The 16,059-nt window shown below is 33.0% G+C and overlaps 1 protein-coding gene across 3 annotated transcripts in view; it reads left to right on the top strand.

Annotated features, from left to right (window-relative positions):
• Positions 1-762: 762 nt before the first annotated feature.
• LOC129938951 (dual oxidase) overlaps positions 763-16,059 on the top strand; it is a 94,580-nt gene continuing 79,283 nt past the window's right edge. Inside the window, exon 1 of one of the 3 annotated variants that reach the window (XM_056046791.1) lies at positions 763-901. The gene's annotated coding sequence lies outside the window, so the exon portion shown is untranslated. Of the gene's footprint in view, positions 1,010-16,059 lie in introns of all 3 variants that reach the window. The other 2 variants (XM_056046792.1, XM_056046793.1) reach the window with 2 other exon arrangements.

The following is a 16,059-nucleotide window of genomic DNA, read 5'->3' as shown; positions in this document are numbered from 1 at the left end:
ACAAGAAATCCGTTGAGAAGAAAAGCACAAAAAGAAAACAAAAAAATACATCATCTCAAATCGATCAGCTGTTCAAAATCTTCAAACACACAATAAAGAGAGAAAGACAAATTTTGCAAAATTCCCAATTCCTCAAGCTTATGTTGTTAAAACTCAAAACATTCCAACTTAATGATTGATTGAGTTTTCCGACAAGTTTTTGTTGTTTTCTTTTTTGGCGTTCCTTTCCTATACATATTTTGAACTCTCCTTCGCAACGTAGTTTATCATCATTATGCTTCCTCTGCTTCATCTCATTATTGTATTCCAATGAACTGCTGCTACTAAGCATAGTAACACACCTCCACAAGAATAACCGCACTGACAGCTGAGCTGTCAAACAGGTGGGATTTTATTTGTTTGCATTCAAAAGTTGAATCTCAGCTCCAAGATTAGGAGGAACGGCTTTTTCAACTTTTAGCCGGTGCGGTGACGAATGGATTGGGGTTGGTATGGTGAGGTGGTTCTGCGGTGGTGCTGCGGTTACAGAGATGCTCTCTGTCAACCATAACAGCCAACAACCAACACAAGATCTCCTCAGTTCAGACACCCGTGTGGACTGTGAAGACGGAGAGACTGTCTCTTTAAGAGGAGGAATTCCATTCCAATTCCAGCCATTGCCACCATCGTTCGTCATAGTCGAAGTCGAAGTCGCCGCCATCCGATCTCCGATGGAAGGTGGAAAGGTGGTTTTAAGGCGACTAGGAGGCAAGTTGCTGCAGAGAAAACGATCAGTGATCAGTTGGCAGTCATCGGTATCGGTTCGATAAACGGTTAGAAGCTTAAAAGATTGTGGATAGGTATAAACATTTTTGTAAACGTGCGATCTTGACGGGTTTTGCGGAGTGAAGAGAAATCAAAAGTGAGTGAAAGAGAAAGAGAGGTGCGATTGTGTATAATCGACTCGTATATTTAAATTTTGTGAAAATTTTCGAAATCACATTATTTGGCGAGTGAAAAGCGTGTAACGGTATGAAATTTGCATCACACACCACACCGACCGGTTAAGTTAAAAGAAGGAAAAATAAAACGAAGATATAATTGATGAATTTGACGCGTCTTCAATCTTCACAGTTATTCAACTTGAATTCTTTTTTTGTCGGTTTCTTTTGTTCGTCGAGAGTCGCCACAGCACAAAAGGAAACCAAAATCTAATTGCTGCAATTAAAGAAAAACAAAAAAGAAAAAGATGTCTTACATCCGCGGATTATGTGATTAATGTTTTAAAGTTAAAAGAAACATTATTTTTTGTATCTTTTGCATTGCACCTTTTTAACGAGCGGTTCTTTGCGTGGCTTTCGTGAATAGTTTCTGTGTGTTTTTTTTATTTGTCTTTCTTTTCTTCTTCAAATCTCGGTCAAATGATTTTTTTTTCTGTCTTCATAATATTTTAATTCAAAGATGTATCTGTGAGAGTGGTGCAAGAGAGAGCGTGGTAACCTCAAGAATTCATGTTGTTGGTTTGGAACGAACAACAATAAAAGCAACACTTAGTTTGTATCTTTTGTGTGTTGTTTTTGTCTTCTTTTTTGTCGCCTTGTTATGAAAATACTTGCAAATGCGTTTGAAAGTGCGCGGGTGATTAGTGTTTTTTTTTGTGAAAGTTTTTCCAAAAGCAAATGAGGGAAAATCGTACGAATGAAAAGATATTCCAAATTGTGAGGGAAGGAAAAATATTCACACGTGGGGAATTTGGGACAGACTTTTTGTTTGTATTTTATTTTTATTCGTTATACGAATGTCTATTTTTACAAAACATCAAAACTAAACACTGAATTTTTTGGAATCGATTTGAAATTATGTTGTGATAGATGATGGTTTTTTCTCTTAGTGATTTGTGTTTATGTATTTTTTACATTTTATCATTTTTTTCAAAAAATTGTATCATTAATTCAAACTTTAAAGTTATTTATAGAAGAAAATGTTTTTATATAGATAAAAGTGAATTTGGAGCTTGCTTCAGAGGATTTTGTTTTCACTATACAAACTTCATATTTGTCTTAAAAATATTTCTTATCAAGTATCAAAACCAGTCTCATTGCACTTTGCAAACTTGAAATAAGTACAATTTTTAATTTTCATAAGAAGTTATTGTAATTAATCCGATTTGACGAATTGGAAATTTTGGAATTTTTAAACGTTTCAAGGCCTTTAGAATTGAAATCATAGGTTTTAAGAAAGATGTTTGAACGTTCAGGATACAATTTTCCGACTTTTTTATCTCAAAAGACAGTAAAGATATCGATTCAATTTTCACACCATAACATCGAAGGATGTAGAAAGAACTTTAAAAAAGTAGTTTTTTTTACAACAGCTATTTAAAAAAATTGACCCAAATATCTCACAAACTTTTAACATTAGTGAATATTTTCTATCATATAAGAAACGTAATACAAAATTAGTATGATTTTGAAAACATTTAATAATGGAATGATGAAAACAATATTTCTTAAAAGTGAAAATTAGTTGGAAGCCATAATCTAAAATTTTTTAAAAGATATTCGTGTTGAAAATCAAATTTTTTTGTTTTGTAAAAAAAACTGTCCATTCGATTTTTCTCAAAATTGTACCAGATGTTGCACAAAATTCTTTTTAGATGAAATCACTTTTTATTCCTAAAATTTTTCGAAGTGACAAATTTTAATTTAGTTATTACAAAAAACCGTTAATTGAATTCTTTTCAAAAAATATATCAGTTCGGTATCACGTTACAATATATTATATAAAATTTAATTTAAGTCTCTAGCGTCCTTATTTATAGTAATATTTAGGGTTGAATGTTCACCCTTTTTTTAATGCCATGGTAAAAAAAACACCAATTTTCTTAAAAGCCCTTTCTACATCTTTATGCGTTGTTATCTGTACAACAAAATTAATTTGAAGTCGATTTCTCTTCTGGTTTTTGAGCTATGGACGACGAAATAAACGTCGCGAACGAACGTATGCATACGTACACACGCACGAAAAGATATCTTTCCAAAAATCTTTTATTTCGACTCTGGACCTTGAAGCGTCGAGAAATGTTTTAAATGTTCAATTTGACGAATCAGACCTATTATGATAAGAAATAAAAATTACCTAGCGGTTTTTTTTAATCAAAAAACCTACAGAAAATATTTGACATCCCAAATACTTTACCAACAATAAGTAATATTATCTCCATAATTATTGTATGTAACGAAGAATAACGTTTATAACATCTGTAAACATTTTAAGACAATTGTGGTAACCGTTATTTATAAAAAAAATAACCTTGAAGAAAAATTTACTAAAAGTTGGTAAAAATTGAATTTCAGCTTGTTTATATATTATTTATATTATGAAAAAAAAATAATCTTCAAAAAATTCGTAAAATTTGATGTTCGATTCGAATGTTTCGAAAAAATTGAAGGTTTTCACTTCATTTAGACAAATGACATCGGTATTTTTCTATGAAGAATTATATGAAAAATGCTGTTGAAGTTGGTAAAAACTATTTTCCACAAAAGTCTTAAGAACAAAAACGGATATTGAAATCAAACTTATTTTACCATATACGCAAAAGAAAAATTGTTGTTTACTTTAAATTAAGCAAGAAAACCTGCAAAAACAACAAAAAAAGAAATGAGTGTCGAATTAAGTATTTTGAGGACAGTGAAAACTGTTTGACTTAAATTTGTTTTTAACTCAGATAAAATATTGCTATTAATATTTTGTAAAACATTTAAAAATAACTATAGACGGCCATGAAGTTGCACTGGTTGGCATAGTTCATGTTTTAGAGATATGACTTTTAAAAATTAGAAAAACTACGTATAGAGCTTTTAGAAGTAGCTTTTTTCAATTAAATCTAAATCTATAATTCATTTCTTCATCAATCAGTTAAATTTTTTATACTTTCTTTTATAATATTCGAAAAATCTTCACAAGTTTTTAGGTTTCACCTGTGTTACACAAATCTGAAGAAAACCGCAAGTTAATAATATTGAAAACGGGTGTTCTTACAGCTCGAGCAAATATTTTAAATTAGAGTTTGGCTTTCTGATTATATTACTAAAGTTTGTTGTACACAAGAGAGAAAGAGGGGCATGATGTTAAAAAAAATGCAGGAAACTTTAATTTTGCAGCTATTGAATTTGTTATTTTTTGTAGTCACAAATGCTGTATTTCAAAATGCTGTAAATAGGCTGACAAATAAAAATAGTTTGGATAATTTAAAAAAGTGCGACAAATAATAATAGTTTTGTTAATTTAAAAAAGTGCGCACTTTTTTACATTATCGAAAGGAAATGATATAAAATATTGTTTTATGGGAAATATCGTTTTGAACATTCGGTAATTTTTTTTTTGAAAAATCGAATCGAAAGTTTCTTAAGAAAAAATAAAAACTTAAAAAAAGCATTTCTTAAAGTTCGTAAAAATTGGTTTTCGACTCAAGTGTTCTTTCAAAAATTAAAAATATTGGTTTCAAACTTATTTTATCTCAGATAAAATATTGTTTTCGAAATTCAGTGAATTTTCGATAAAAATCCAATAGTCCTTTTTTTCATAAAAAAAAATAAAATCTACGAAAGCATGAACATTTGATAAAAATGATGTTCGGTACTCGATACCACGTGAACAATAGAAGGTATTGACTTAAAATTAATTTTATTCATATCATTTGTATGTTTTTACATAAGAAATAAAAACTTTTAAGAAATGCTTTTAAAATTGGTAAAAATTGGTTAACGACTGAAAATTCTCGTTAACAAAAATAGATTTTGAGATCAAACATTCATTATATACAAAATATTGTTGGTAATTTTTAAAGTTTTTAGAATAATTCAATTGAAAACTTTTTTTTTAACAAATCATGAAAATCTACAAACCTTATAAGTAAGACAAATCGACAGAATCAGTGTGGGTTCCAGTCTCTTTTTTTGATTATAATGCAATAGTCTATTATTGGAAAATCAATTAAAGTCGACTTTCCCTAAATCCAAACTCTCCTTAACTGTGCTCCATACAAAAAGCATTCCCTAAGTCGAATATACACAACTTCTGCACCGTTTTTTGCCTTTAGTCAAATTTATGCCCTGTTTCTTTTAATTCAAAACCAAAAAGTAAATCAGTCGGTATGTAATTGCTTACAACATTCCATAAAGTAGAGGCTGGATTACACCTTTTTTTTCAAGGATAGTTACATACTGGTTACAATTTTGTGAGACATTTGAGGATGTTATTTTGACAAATAATTTTGTATAAACTATTTGGAGAAATTGAAAAGGGAATCAAGAAAAAAATTTAAAATGTCGGAAGGATTTCCAATCCCCAGAAACACTTCCTCCTCAATATGGGAAACAATTAGATCAGTGGAATGATTTTAGCACAATCAGTATTTTTATTTAATTTAAATGAAGCAAGAAGCTTTTGTTTTTTGTGTAGGTCATTATATGTATTTAGTTTTTACCAAATAAAATTTTCAAAAAATTAAGACCAAATTTTTTAAAACTCTCTCTAACTTCAACAATTTCTGGTTTTCCCTAAGAATTCGACATATTAAAAGTAAACTGTATTTTTTTGACCTTCAAAAGATACTTGGCAGTATTCGATACCAAGTAGTGTGGGACTCTTAACCACTAAAACCACCTCTTCATCCGGACCAACCTTGAAGGATTGACTTCCGATTTTTCTTTCTTTACTTCGTACATTCACTTTGGGGGAAGTTTAAACTTTTAATACTTTCCCATGTTTTTTTCGACCATAAGCTCATGAGGCTTGGTTTTTCTTAGTCTCTGAACATGGTTTCTTAAATTCAAGACGGACTCCATTTCAGAATAAGTATGACTTTGCAGTCTCTGGTTGTGCGATACAGCGTATTTTTTAACAACTTCTATAACCATTTCTGTTTGTAAGTCACGATGTAGATCGGTATTTCTTATGTACCAAGGTGCATTAAATATTCCACGAAGGACATTGTTTTGGAATTTTTGGATGATTTTGGTATTTGTATTCTTTGCACAGCCTCATAATTGGATTCCATAGATCAAAAAAGGCTTTAGTACTTGATTATACAGCATTATTTTGTTTTGGATTAATAAATCAGAGTTGTTATAAAGTAATAAGTACATTTTTCTGTATTTCAAGTTTAGTTCTTCTCTTTTCTTTTTGATGTGCTCTTTCCACTCAATCTTTGCACCCAAAGTCAATTCAAGGTATTTGGCCGTATTGGCGTAAGGTACAGCTTGATTATTAATGATTATTGCAATATTGTTTATCTTTTTATTTGTAAAGTTTATATTTGAACATTTTCTCTCATTGAGTTTGATACGCCATTTTTCGGTCCAAGCTCTCACTGTGTCGACGGCATTTAGCAGTTCTACTGCTGCCTTAGAGACACATATGTCGGGTACCAAATTGCTGTATCATCTGCAAAAGTAGCCATTATGGTGTGATTAAGAACTGGAATATCCCTTGTGTATAGAAAGTACAGGGTAGGACCTAGGAAACTTCCTTGTGGTACACCGACTTCTATTTTCTTCAATTCCGAGTATTCTTGATCGTACCTTACTCTAAACAATCGGTCTGAGATATACGATTTTAATATTTAAAAGTACTGCCTGGGAAGATCCCATTGCAGTTTGTACTCAAGTTCCTCATGCCAAACCTTGTCAAAAGCTTGAGCAACATTTAAGAAAATAGCTGAACATACTTGTTTTTCTTCTAACGCTTTTTCTATTACATCCGATATTCTTTGAACTTGGTCTATCGTGGAATGTTTATTTCTATAGCTTAACTGATGGTTTGGGATAAACCTTCTTTCTTCTATGATTTTGCTAAGTCTCTTCAGAAGCAGTTTTTCAAAAGCTGTTGCCATAGTTGGTATAAGCGATATTGGTCTGTAAGCCGTCACTTCTCTAGGTGTTTTACCTTGCTTTGGTATGACAATTACTTCAGCAATTTTCCAATGGTGTGGGACATACCGGTGCTTAAGGCATGCATTTATTATATAATGGAATCGTATGAGGCTGTCAATGGCATTTCATTTATAACCTGAGCAGTAATTAGATAGTAACCTGGTGATTTTTTATTTGATAGTTGATGTAAACACATTCTTTTTATTTCTTTAAGTCTGACAATTGGTATTTCACTTTCATCTATCTTATCAACAAACTGTAAGCTATTCTCAGCAGCGTTTGAAGAGTATTGCTTAAAGATATTCGCAAGGTGTTTAGCGAAAAAGTTAGCCTTTTCATCTTGAAATTCAGCAAGTTTTGTAACTGCTGTCTTTTCAGGCGCTTGGCTGCTGTCCATAGCGTAAAATCGGTTGAACCATCAGTCGTTAAATTCCTAAGGAATATACTGAGTGAATCGTTTTTGAATTTGTAAATTTGTTTTTTAAAATTGTTGCTTATACGGTTAAACGTTGTTTTATCATCTGGAAATCTAGTATTTTGCCATTTTCTTCGAGCTCTTCTTTTCTCTATTATCAACTCTCTTATCTCTAAACAATATTTTATTTCATTTTGTCTTGTATTAAAAAATGTTGGAGTACTTTCTTCAGCAGCCTGTTGCACATCAGCAATAAATTGTTAAACTTCATGGTCAATTTGCTCGATTGTATCCATGGGAAATCTTAAATTTATAAAACTTAGAAGACTTTCTCTAAAATCATTCCAGATTGTTTTCTTTTTTTCTACTTTTTTCTAGTACTTGCGATTCACTTAGTGATAGAATCACTGGAGTATGATCTGATGACAGGTCATAATAACCTTCGACACTAATGTGATTTCGTTTGATTCCTATAGCTACGAAAAAGTCAATAACGTCTGGTATTTTGTTAGTATCGGAAGGCCAGTAAGTTGGCGACCTGGAGGAATAGAATTCTATTAACATACGTCGTGCTTGAAAAGTCTTTATCCTTTTGAATAGTTTTCTATTACACTATCTAGACTTTGCCCATTGGAGAAATGAGTTTCGGACAAAAGGAATGGCGGATGAATGACGTATAAGACCGTTTGCATTCCATGTAGCGATTTTAAGTGTTATGTCATCATTGTTTTTTAAGAGTGACTTTTTCGCTTAGCAGTTTGATATTCAAAACCTGTTTATCAATTCTTTGAAGAATAAGTTGTAGCATTTCTTTTATGAAAGTCTCTTCATTCTTCCGCACATTTTTAACAATCTGAGAATAGGTTTTATTTTCATCGCTTTTACTTTGAAGAGCCTTTTTAGGGTGTTCCTTCTTAGTATTGTTTTCAGCAGTTAAATCGATATTTACTGTGTTTCTGGGTTTGTCTCTAGCAGAAGTATTGTTGCTTCTGAACTCTTGAAATTTTTGGCAACTGGGCAGCCTCTATAGCTTGCCGGGTGATTACCCAGGCAGTTCACACATTTTTCTTTCTGATTTTTGCTCATAGGACAATTTTTAGTTGCATTTTTTCCTTCGCACTTTACACAAGCAAACTCTCGGTTGCAGTATTTTTGGGTATGACCAAAAGCTTGGCAACGTTGGTACTGCGGAACAACTTTAGATTTTCGGAGTGGTTCAATTTTAACAGCTATGCCCAAGATTGATCTTACTTTATAAATCTTCTCGAGAATTTGGTTGCTGTCAAAAGCACGCATGAATAAAGGTAGTAACCTCTTACTTGTCATCGATTCTCCAGAGGAGTTTTTAATTGTCTCATTCTTAAATATATTGACTGCATTAAGGGCTTGGAAGCCTTTTTTCACAACATCTTCTACTACTTCATCGGGAGAGCACGAGGAATGAAGACCTCTGGCTACTACTTTTATTTACCTTGTAGCTTTGTTCTCATTGATAAACTCTATTGATATTTATTTTTTTTAAGTTATTCTGCGATCGAAGATTTATTAATTTCTATACAAAAATTCACACGACTTTAAGTGTTATATGAAATTCCTTAACTAAATTATTGCTCTTGTTTTTGATCGCCCATTTTATATGTGTGCAATTTTATGGCATTGTCAACGGACAAAATGTCAATGACTTTTTTTTTCAACAAATAAAAGTCAAAACATAACATTTAGCGAAAGGTGAATAATTTATCTTTAATCTACATGAATACTTTTGACTGCATACACTCCGATTCACTGGATTTTAGTTGATGTGATTTAAATCGTAAATATATTTCAAAATTATTTTCTTAATAGTTTTCATTTAGCCAATGATCCAAAGAGATGGCTTAAAATATTTGTTAGATAGTATTTAATCTGTTTTTAAGTTATATAATATTAGATGTAAATATATTCCGAGTCATAAGATTACATGATCACAAAAACCAAAATAATCGATTTTTTTTTAAAGAAATACAGAATTAAAATGTTAACTTGTGTAAATGTTTACAAATTTCTTATCAAAATTCCATTCTGTTACTTTGTTTTTAATATCAGATCAATATTTATTTTGTATTATTAAAGTCCTTAAGACTTGATGTAGTGGAAAATATTTAGATCAAGTGACATGGAGTGTTTTCTTCTTTATCATTCATAAGTTGGTGGCCATTGCGTTGGCCCGCATAACTTAACTTACCAACCTATAGCTATACTTTGTTTAACAGAATTTAAATTAAAAATAAAAAAAAATACAAAATAGCGTCAAATTGAGTTTTAATGAATGTCAATCGTTATTTTATTAATTATATTTACCTATGTACATTGTATCCCAAAAGTGATAAATTATAAATATATTTAATATTTTTTTTACATAAGCAAATATTTATGTAGTTATATTGGGAATATTTTTCCACTTTTTCTATTCTTAAGGTAAAATATTGTAATTTGAGTGTAAATATATGTCTAAATTATTTGTAAACATGCAATAAGCTTATTTTATTTATTGCCTACCCATTGTCTAGACTTTAAATGTTTACAACTAATACAAAACTACATAGCAAACAACTAGAGAACATTATTATATTTTGAAGCTATAGTTTAAGCTGTAAATGTTTTGTTACTAAATAATGTTAAGAATAGTTTGAAAATTGTTTCGAAAGTTTTATTTTATTTTTGAAATGATGCAAAAATGTCAATAGTTGGTTAAAAGTAGAAAAGGATCTAACTATAGATAGAATCTTGACATTTCATTGAGTCTCGAATATAAATGTTGGTACACTTGATGACACTTGTGTATTTCGAAGGCAAATTTGTAGACTAAGTCACAAAAAAGTGGCCTACCTTGAAATTTTGAAATAATTACATATATGTGCAAAAAAAATTACCAGATATCAGCCAACTTTGTGTCTCGAGAATAGTAGGGCGATTCTTTAACATTTGTTCCCAAATAAGTTCGATGGGATTCATGTCCAGGATCATGGCAGACCAAGCCATCACATCAATTTCTACTCCTTACAAGTGTCCGTAATGCAACTGTCAACGTGAGGTCTCGCAGTGTCTTGAATCAACAAGAAATTTTTACCAATAAATGGTGAGAAAGGAACCACACATTCTTCCAAAATGTGGGTGATGTAATCATTGGTTTTACCGACCATTCCACTATGTACAGCCCAGTTATTCCGTACAAAGTAATTCCTGCCCCGCATGACAACTGTTGTAGAATTGTATCTCCCTACTGATTTTCTCCACACTCTCTTACGTCCATCTGATGAGCGTGGACAAAACATGTATGTACTTATCAGTCAAGACAACTATACCCTATTCGGCCTTGGTTCAATCTTGGTGAAGGCGAGCAAATTCCATTCGGTCATACTGTATCTTACTTAAGGTGGCGCTACAGTCCTTTGTGAACTAGAGCCTCATCCAACAAACTTCTCCATCTAGCACGGCTCTTAGCTAGATTTCTCCAGTTTCGCGCTCCAAGTTGGGTGAGGTCGCTTTGCACTTGTACGCGCCACCTGATCCGCGGTCTTGAGCTACTGCGCTGTCCTGTGGGTGTGGATTCGAAGACTTTCCGGGACGGAGCATTGGTTTCCATGCGCTCTACGTGACCCAGCCATCTTAGTCGTTGGACTTTTACCTTTTACGTCGCTGTACATGCTTCTGAACCGTATAGCATTACGGGGATAATGAGGGTCTTATATAGCGACACTTTGGTCCCTCGCTTCGCTAGCCGAAATAAATATCGGTTAGCAAGAATTATTCTTCGTTTGATCTCAGCGCTGGTGTTGTTTATAGCGGAGCCTAAGTAGACGAAATCCTTGGCTAACTCAAAGTTATTTGCAATGGTGACGTTTTGATCAAGACGTCGGTATTGTAGGTCCTTCCTTAACGACATTACTTTACTTTCTTTTGCCCTCATTAACCTTCAACCCCATTTTTGCCACCTCTGCCTCAATACTCACAAAAGCCCCATTGACAACAAGCTTATTTCCGGCTATGTCAATGTCATCAGCATATGCGAATAATTGGACAGACTTTAAAAGACAGACTTCGGTTAAATTGTCTCCAACCTTTATGGACCAGCGTCAATTCTTCATGGTCATCCTGCACAAAAGGACGATTTTGCCAAAACTAGACATGGCTCTTCCATGTAGATGTTGTCATATGCGACCTTGAAATCGATGAAAAGATGGTGCATGTCGATTTGATGTTCTTAGGTTTTTTTTCAGGATCTGCCCTAATGTGAATATTTGATCGACTGTGGAATTTCCTGGTCTAAAACCACACTGACAAGTTACTATCATATGTAGTTAATCCATACTCTACGAACAAACCCCTTTCTTCCAGTTCTTATTTCAGTAAGTTTTAATTTACAAAATTATGAACAAACTAATTATTCTTTATATTTTCTTGACATATCCTTATTAACATTCTACTTTTTATTAAGGTGAAACAAGTACTGGTCTGAATTTTGGATTTTTTTTTATAATTTAGTTTTTAATTACTCCGACAAATGTTTAATTGTATGGACTACTGCAAATGGTTTTTTTTTAAATGTGTTTTATATAGAATCCGGAAAAAAAACAAAACAAACAGTTGTAGAGTTCTTAAATGGTTTTAGTTGATTAATATTTAAAGTCGATTTAAAAAAAAGAAAATTTGTAATGAACAACAGTTACGGCCACATTGGGTTAACTAATTACCCCAAGCCAAAGCAATTGACGCTCAATGTGCCGACATACATTTTCTTGGCTAACTATGTAGCGAAGTTACTTCTCAAATTGCCCTATACCATCAAATGTCATTTGTTGTATTAATTTGGAAGGTTTAAGACATCGAATTTCACTTTTTTAAGCCTGGGTTAAAAAACTTTTCTCTCTAGTTAACCAGGGACGGATCATTATACAGATTTTCACTAAGGCATAACACTAGTGGAAATCTGTTATTGAAAAGTTTAAATTGGAAGCTTGTTATTCATCATAGTTAATTGTCCGAATTGAGCTTAGAAAGAATTTCTGTGCCGCATATGTTCACACTGCCAAAAACAGGTAAGCTGTTTTGGCATTAAGTGAAACTCAGATAGGTGAAGATTCCGATCATTTGGAATTTAATCTAAATGGGTATAGCTTAGTGCCATTATACTTTTTCCATAACGCATAGGCCGTATGTTGATGTTGCGTACCAACTTCAGCCACAATATGGTTTGTGCTCTAACATAAACTTTAACTTCATGTGGTTAAAATTTTCGGTACATAAGAACTTCATCCATGCATGTTTTTTATATCGAAATCCAAATCAGGGCAGAAATTCAACTTTTAACGAATGCTCTGTCCGAATCCATAAAAAGAATTGTTGACCAATAACCTCACACTGAAATCGTAATTGCAGGCGATTTTAATGTATACAATTCTTCTTGGCTTCGTTATTTTGGCCAGTCAACACCGGAAGGAAGCTATGTTGAGGTCTCTGATGAGTTTAATCAATTAGCTTGTCGATGAGCCAACGCGAATCCCTGATGTTAAAGGTCAATCCGCCAACACCCTAGACTTGTTTCTTACTTCTGATCCTAATAAATAACAATCAGTGTATTACCACCTCTAGCACATCAGGCCATTTTCGTATCTGCAAATTCAACATGTGTAAAAACACAGTTAAAGAAAAAACTACAATGAGAACGGAGTCTCAATGAATTCTACAAGAATTTTAACTGGTCACTATGCTTCCTCGATATGGACGTAGATTCCAGCGCAGATATGGTTACAATTTTAATTCTTTGTGGAATTGGAAATTTTATCCCGAATAGGGTAAAATTTATCAAACCCAAAGAGAACTCATGGTTTGATTCGAGCTGTAAAGAGGTAATTAGGATCAAAGATGTAAGTTTCCGGATTTATAAAGCCAACCCCAATAAGGAAAACCGTAATAAGTTCAAACAAGCTAGAAAGACTTGTAACGGCCACATTCGACGAACCAAATTTTTTCATGGCCGAAAATTAAGGTAAAAAATAGTAAAAATGTCTGGTCATTTGTAAAAAACGTACGAAACACCACGTCACCCTCGATTCCAACGCTTGTCCACAATGACACTCCATATGTGAGCTCGATTGATAAATCCAATTTGCTTGCAGCAAAGTTTTCTGTTAATTCGACGTTACCGGAGAGTGTCATGAGTTCTTCTGTTCTTGAGAGCGTAAACGATTCAATGGGACGAATCTTCTTTCGCACTCGTGCAGTTGCAAGATTACTGAAATCGACTGGCCCTGAGGTGTTCTTCAACGCTGGCAAAACCACTGCTTTAGCTTTTCCATCTTTCCTACCTGTAGTCTCTTTCCGAGTGGACGAAAAAAAGCAATTTTACAGCCTGTCCCTAAAAAATGTGAATCATCCTCCCCGTCTAACTATCGTCCAATAGCACTCACGTCCCTCCTCCTCATGGAAACGCTGATTAATTATCAGCTTAAGAAATATCTTGAAGAACGGAAGCTTCTTAATGACCGGCAGTATGACTTTCGTAGCAATAGGTCCACTGGTGATCTCATGGTTTTTCTCACCGAACAGTGGAGCAAATCTTTACATCGCTGTGGAGAAAGTAAGATTATTGTACTTGTTATTTCAAAACCATTTGATAGAGTTTGGAACCAAGCTCTCTTATCGAAAATGCGTTCTTTTGGTATTGGTGAATCCCTTTTTCGTTGGGTTAGAAATTACCTTTCGAACCGTCCAATTCAAGTAGTGTTGGACGGATTCAAATCTGATATTCACAAAATAAACGCTGGTGTGCCCCAGGGATCCGTCTCCGACTCTCCTAATTATTTTTATAAATGATCTTTTGTCTGAAACTTTTAACCCACTAAATTGTTTTGCTGATGACAGTCTCCTTAGCTTTTCATATTCGTTTTTAAAATCTCATCCTTGTCCTTCGGATGTTGAACTTCAACGGCAGCGTATGATAAGCTTATTAAATTCTGATCTCGACAGCATTGTACAATGGGGAATCAAAAACCGTAAAGAATTTAATGCTTCGAAAACTCAATGCTGTCTCCTGTTGTTAAGGCCTAACCCACCCCCGATGCCGCTATCCATGAGCGGAACTTGCATCCAGGAAACTAATCAACTTTCAGCACTCGGTATGAATATTGCAGATCACCTCATATGGAATGATCACATATTCGATATTGCCAAAAATGCTGCTAGGTGCTTAGGATTTCTCCGACGGTGCAAGAAATTTTTCACCTCTTCTGATCTTTCTGTAATTTACAAAGCCTTCATTCGTCCAAAACTTGAATATAACTCGCATATTTGGGCAGGTGCCCCTATTGCAAGTTTAAGTATTTTGGACAGGATGCAAAAGAGAGCTTTGAAAATGATAGGCGATAGAACTATAACCGAAACAATTACTTCACTTGAAACCGCCGCAATGTTTCATGCCTTTCGTTGTTCTACCGATGTATTTATAAACAGTGTTCTGTCGAATTAGACAGTTGCATTCCCCCCCTCAAACAATTCAGCCGTAATACTCGTACTTCTAGGAATACACATCAGTTTAACCTTGAGCTCAATTTCGGACGTACTGTCAAGTATAGAGATTCTTTTTTTAACGGCCCATCTCAAGGCACATGAGTTAAAAATCACTGCTTATCAATTTTCAGTTGTTTTTATAGATTTTGAAGTTTTCAATTGTATTTTTTCAACAAAAAAAACATAAAAGTTTAAATTAAAAATTAATATTTTGCATATTCTTAAAAAGTTTAATTTCAGTGTCTGTGTTCCAGAATTAGTTTAGTCGAAAACCAATTTTTAGTAACATTTTTAGAAAGTGTTTATCGATCCTTCCACAAAATGTTTCAGGTGTCAAAAACGTTATTCTTTAATGCAATTATGCAATTATTATTATATATTATTATAATTATTTCAGTGGTATAATTTTTTAGTTCTCAAAATATTTGAGTGAACAAATATAGGGCCGCCAAATAGTTTATTTTTTTTTTGAAAATTAGCGCCAAACATTGAGTGTAGCTTAGGCTGTGTGGTGCGTAGCGTCGTCCTGTCTAAACCAAATGTTGCCAATATCCTCCTCTTCAATTTTTGTTAGCGTATACACAACCATATTCGTTCAGGGGAAGAATGAAACTAATTATTTGTTAAATCAGACATGAACTAAGTGTTATGATTCACGAAATAAGCACAAGTTAAACAAAAAAACTTTAGATGGAACCTATATTTGTGGTGAGCTTGAACCGTCGTGAAATGTCAAAATATTCAATTTTACAAATTAAACCGATTACAATAACTTATAGGGAGTTAAAAATTCAAACTATTTCAACGTATTGATTTGGCACCAAAGAGAAGCTATTAGCGTGGATGGCAGACTTTTAAAATTAAAAATTATTGTCTTATGTCATGCTTAAGTTGAACTGAACTCAACAATCGGCTGTTATATATTATTCTTTGCTTAAGTTGTAATTATTGGCAACTTTTACACACAAACTAGCAACAATGTTTTAAGAACTACTCCAGCTTGAAGTTGAACTCTCCAAGAATAAATTAAAGGCAAAACCTAAAGGAAGGCAAAAATCTAAAGACAATACTGATGAATACTTTATTCAAAATGTATGCTTAAATTTATGTAAATCACGCTAAGTATTCATCTTGAATTCATCATCTTCTTTTTGTTTTTGTTGGTGGTACCAAAATATA

This window comes from Eupeodes corollae, chromosome 1, assembly GCF_945859685.1.
Source record: "Eupeodes corollae chromosome 1, idEupCoro1.1, whole genome shotgun sequence".
NCBI lineage: Eukaryota > Metazoa > Arthropoda > Insecta > Diptera > Syrphidae > Eupeodes > Eupeodes corollae.
This window is presented reverse-complemented; position numbering and strand designations above follow the sequence as displayed.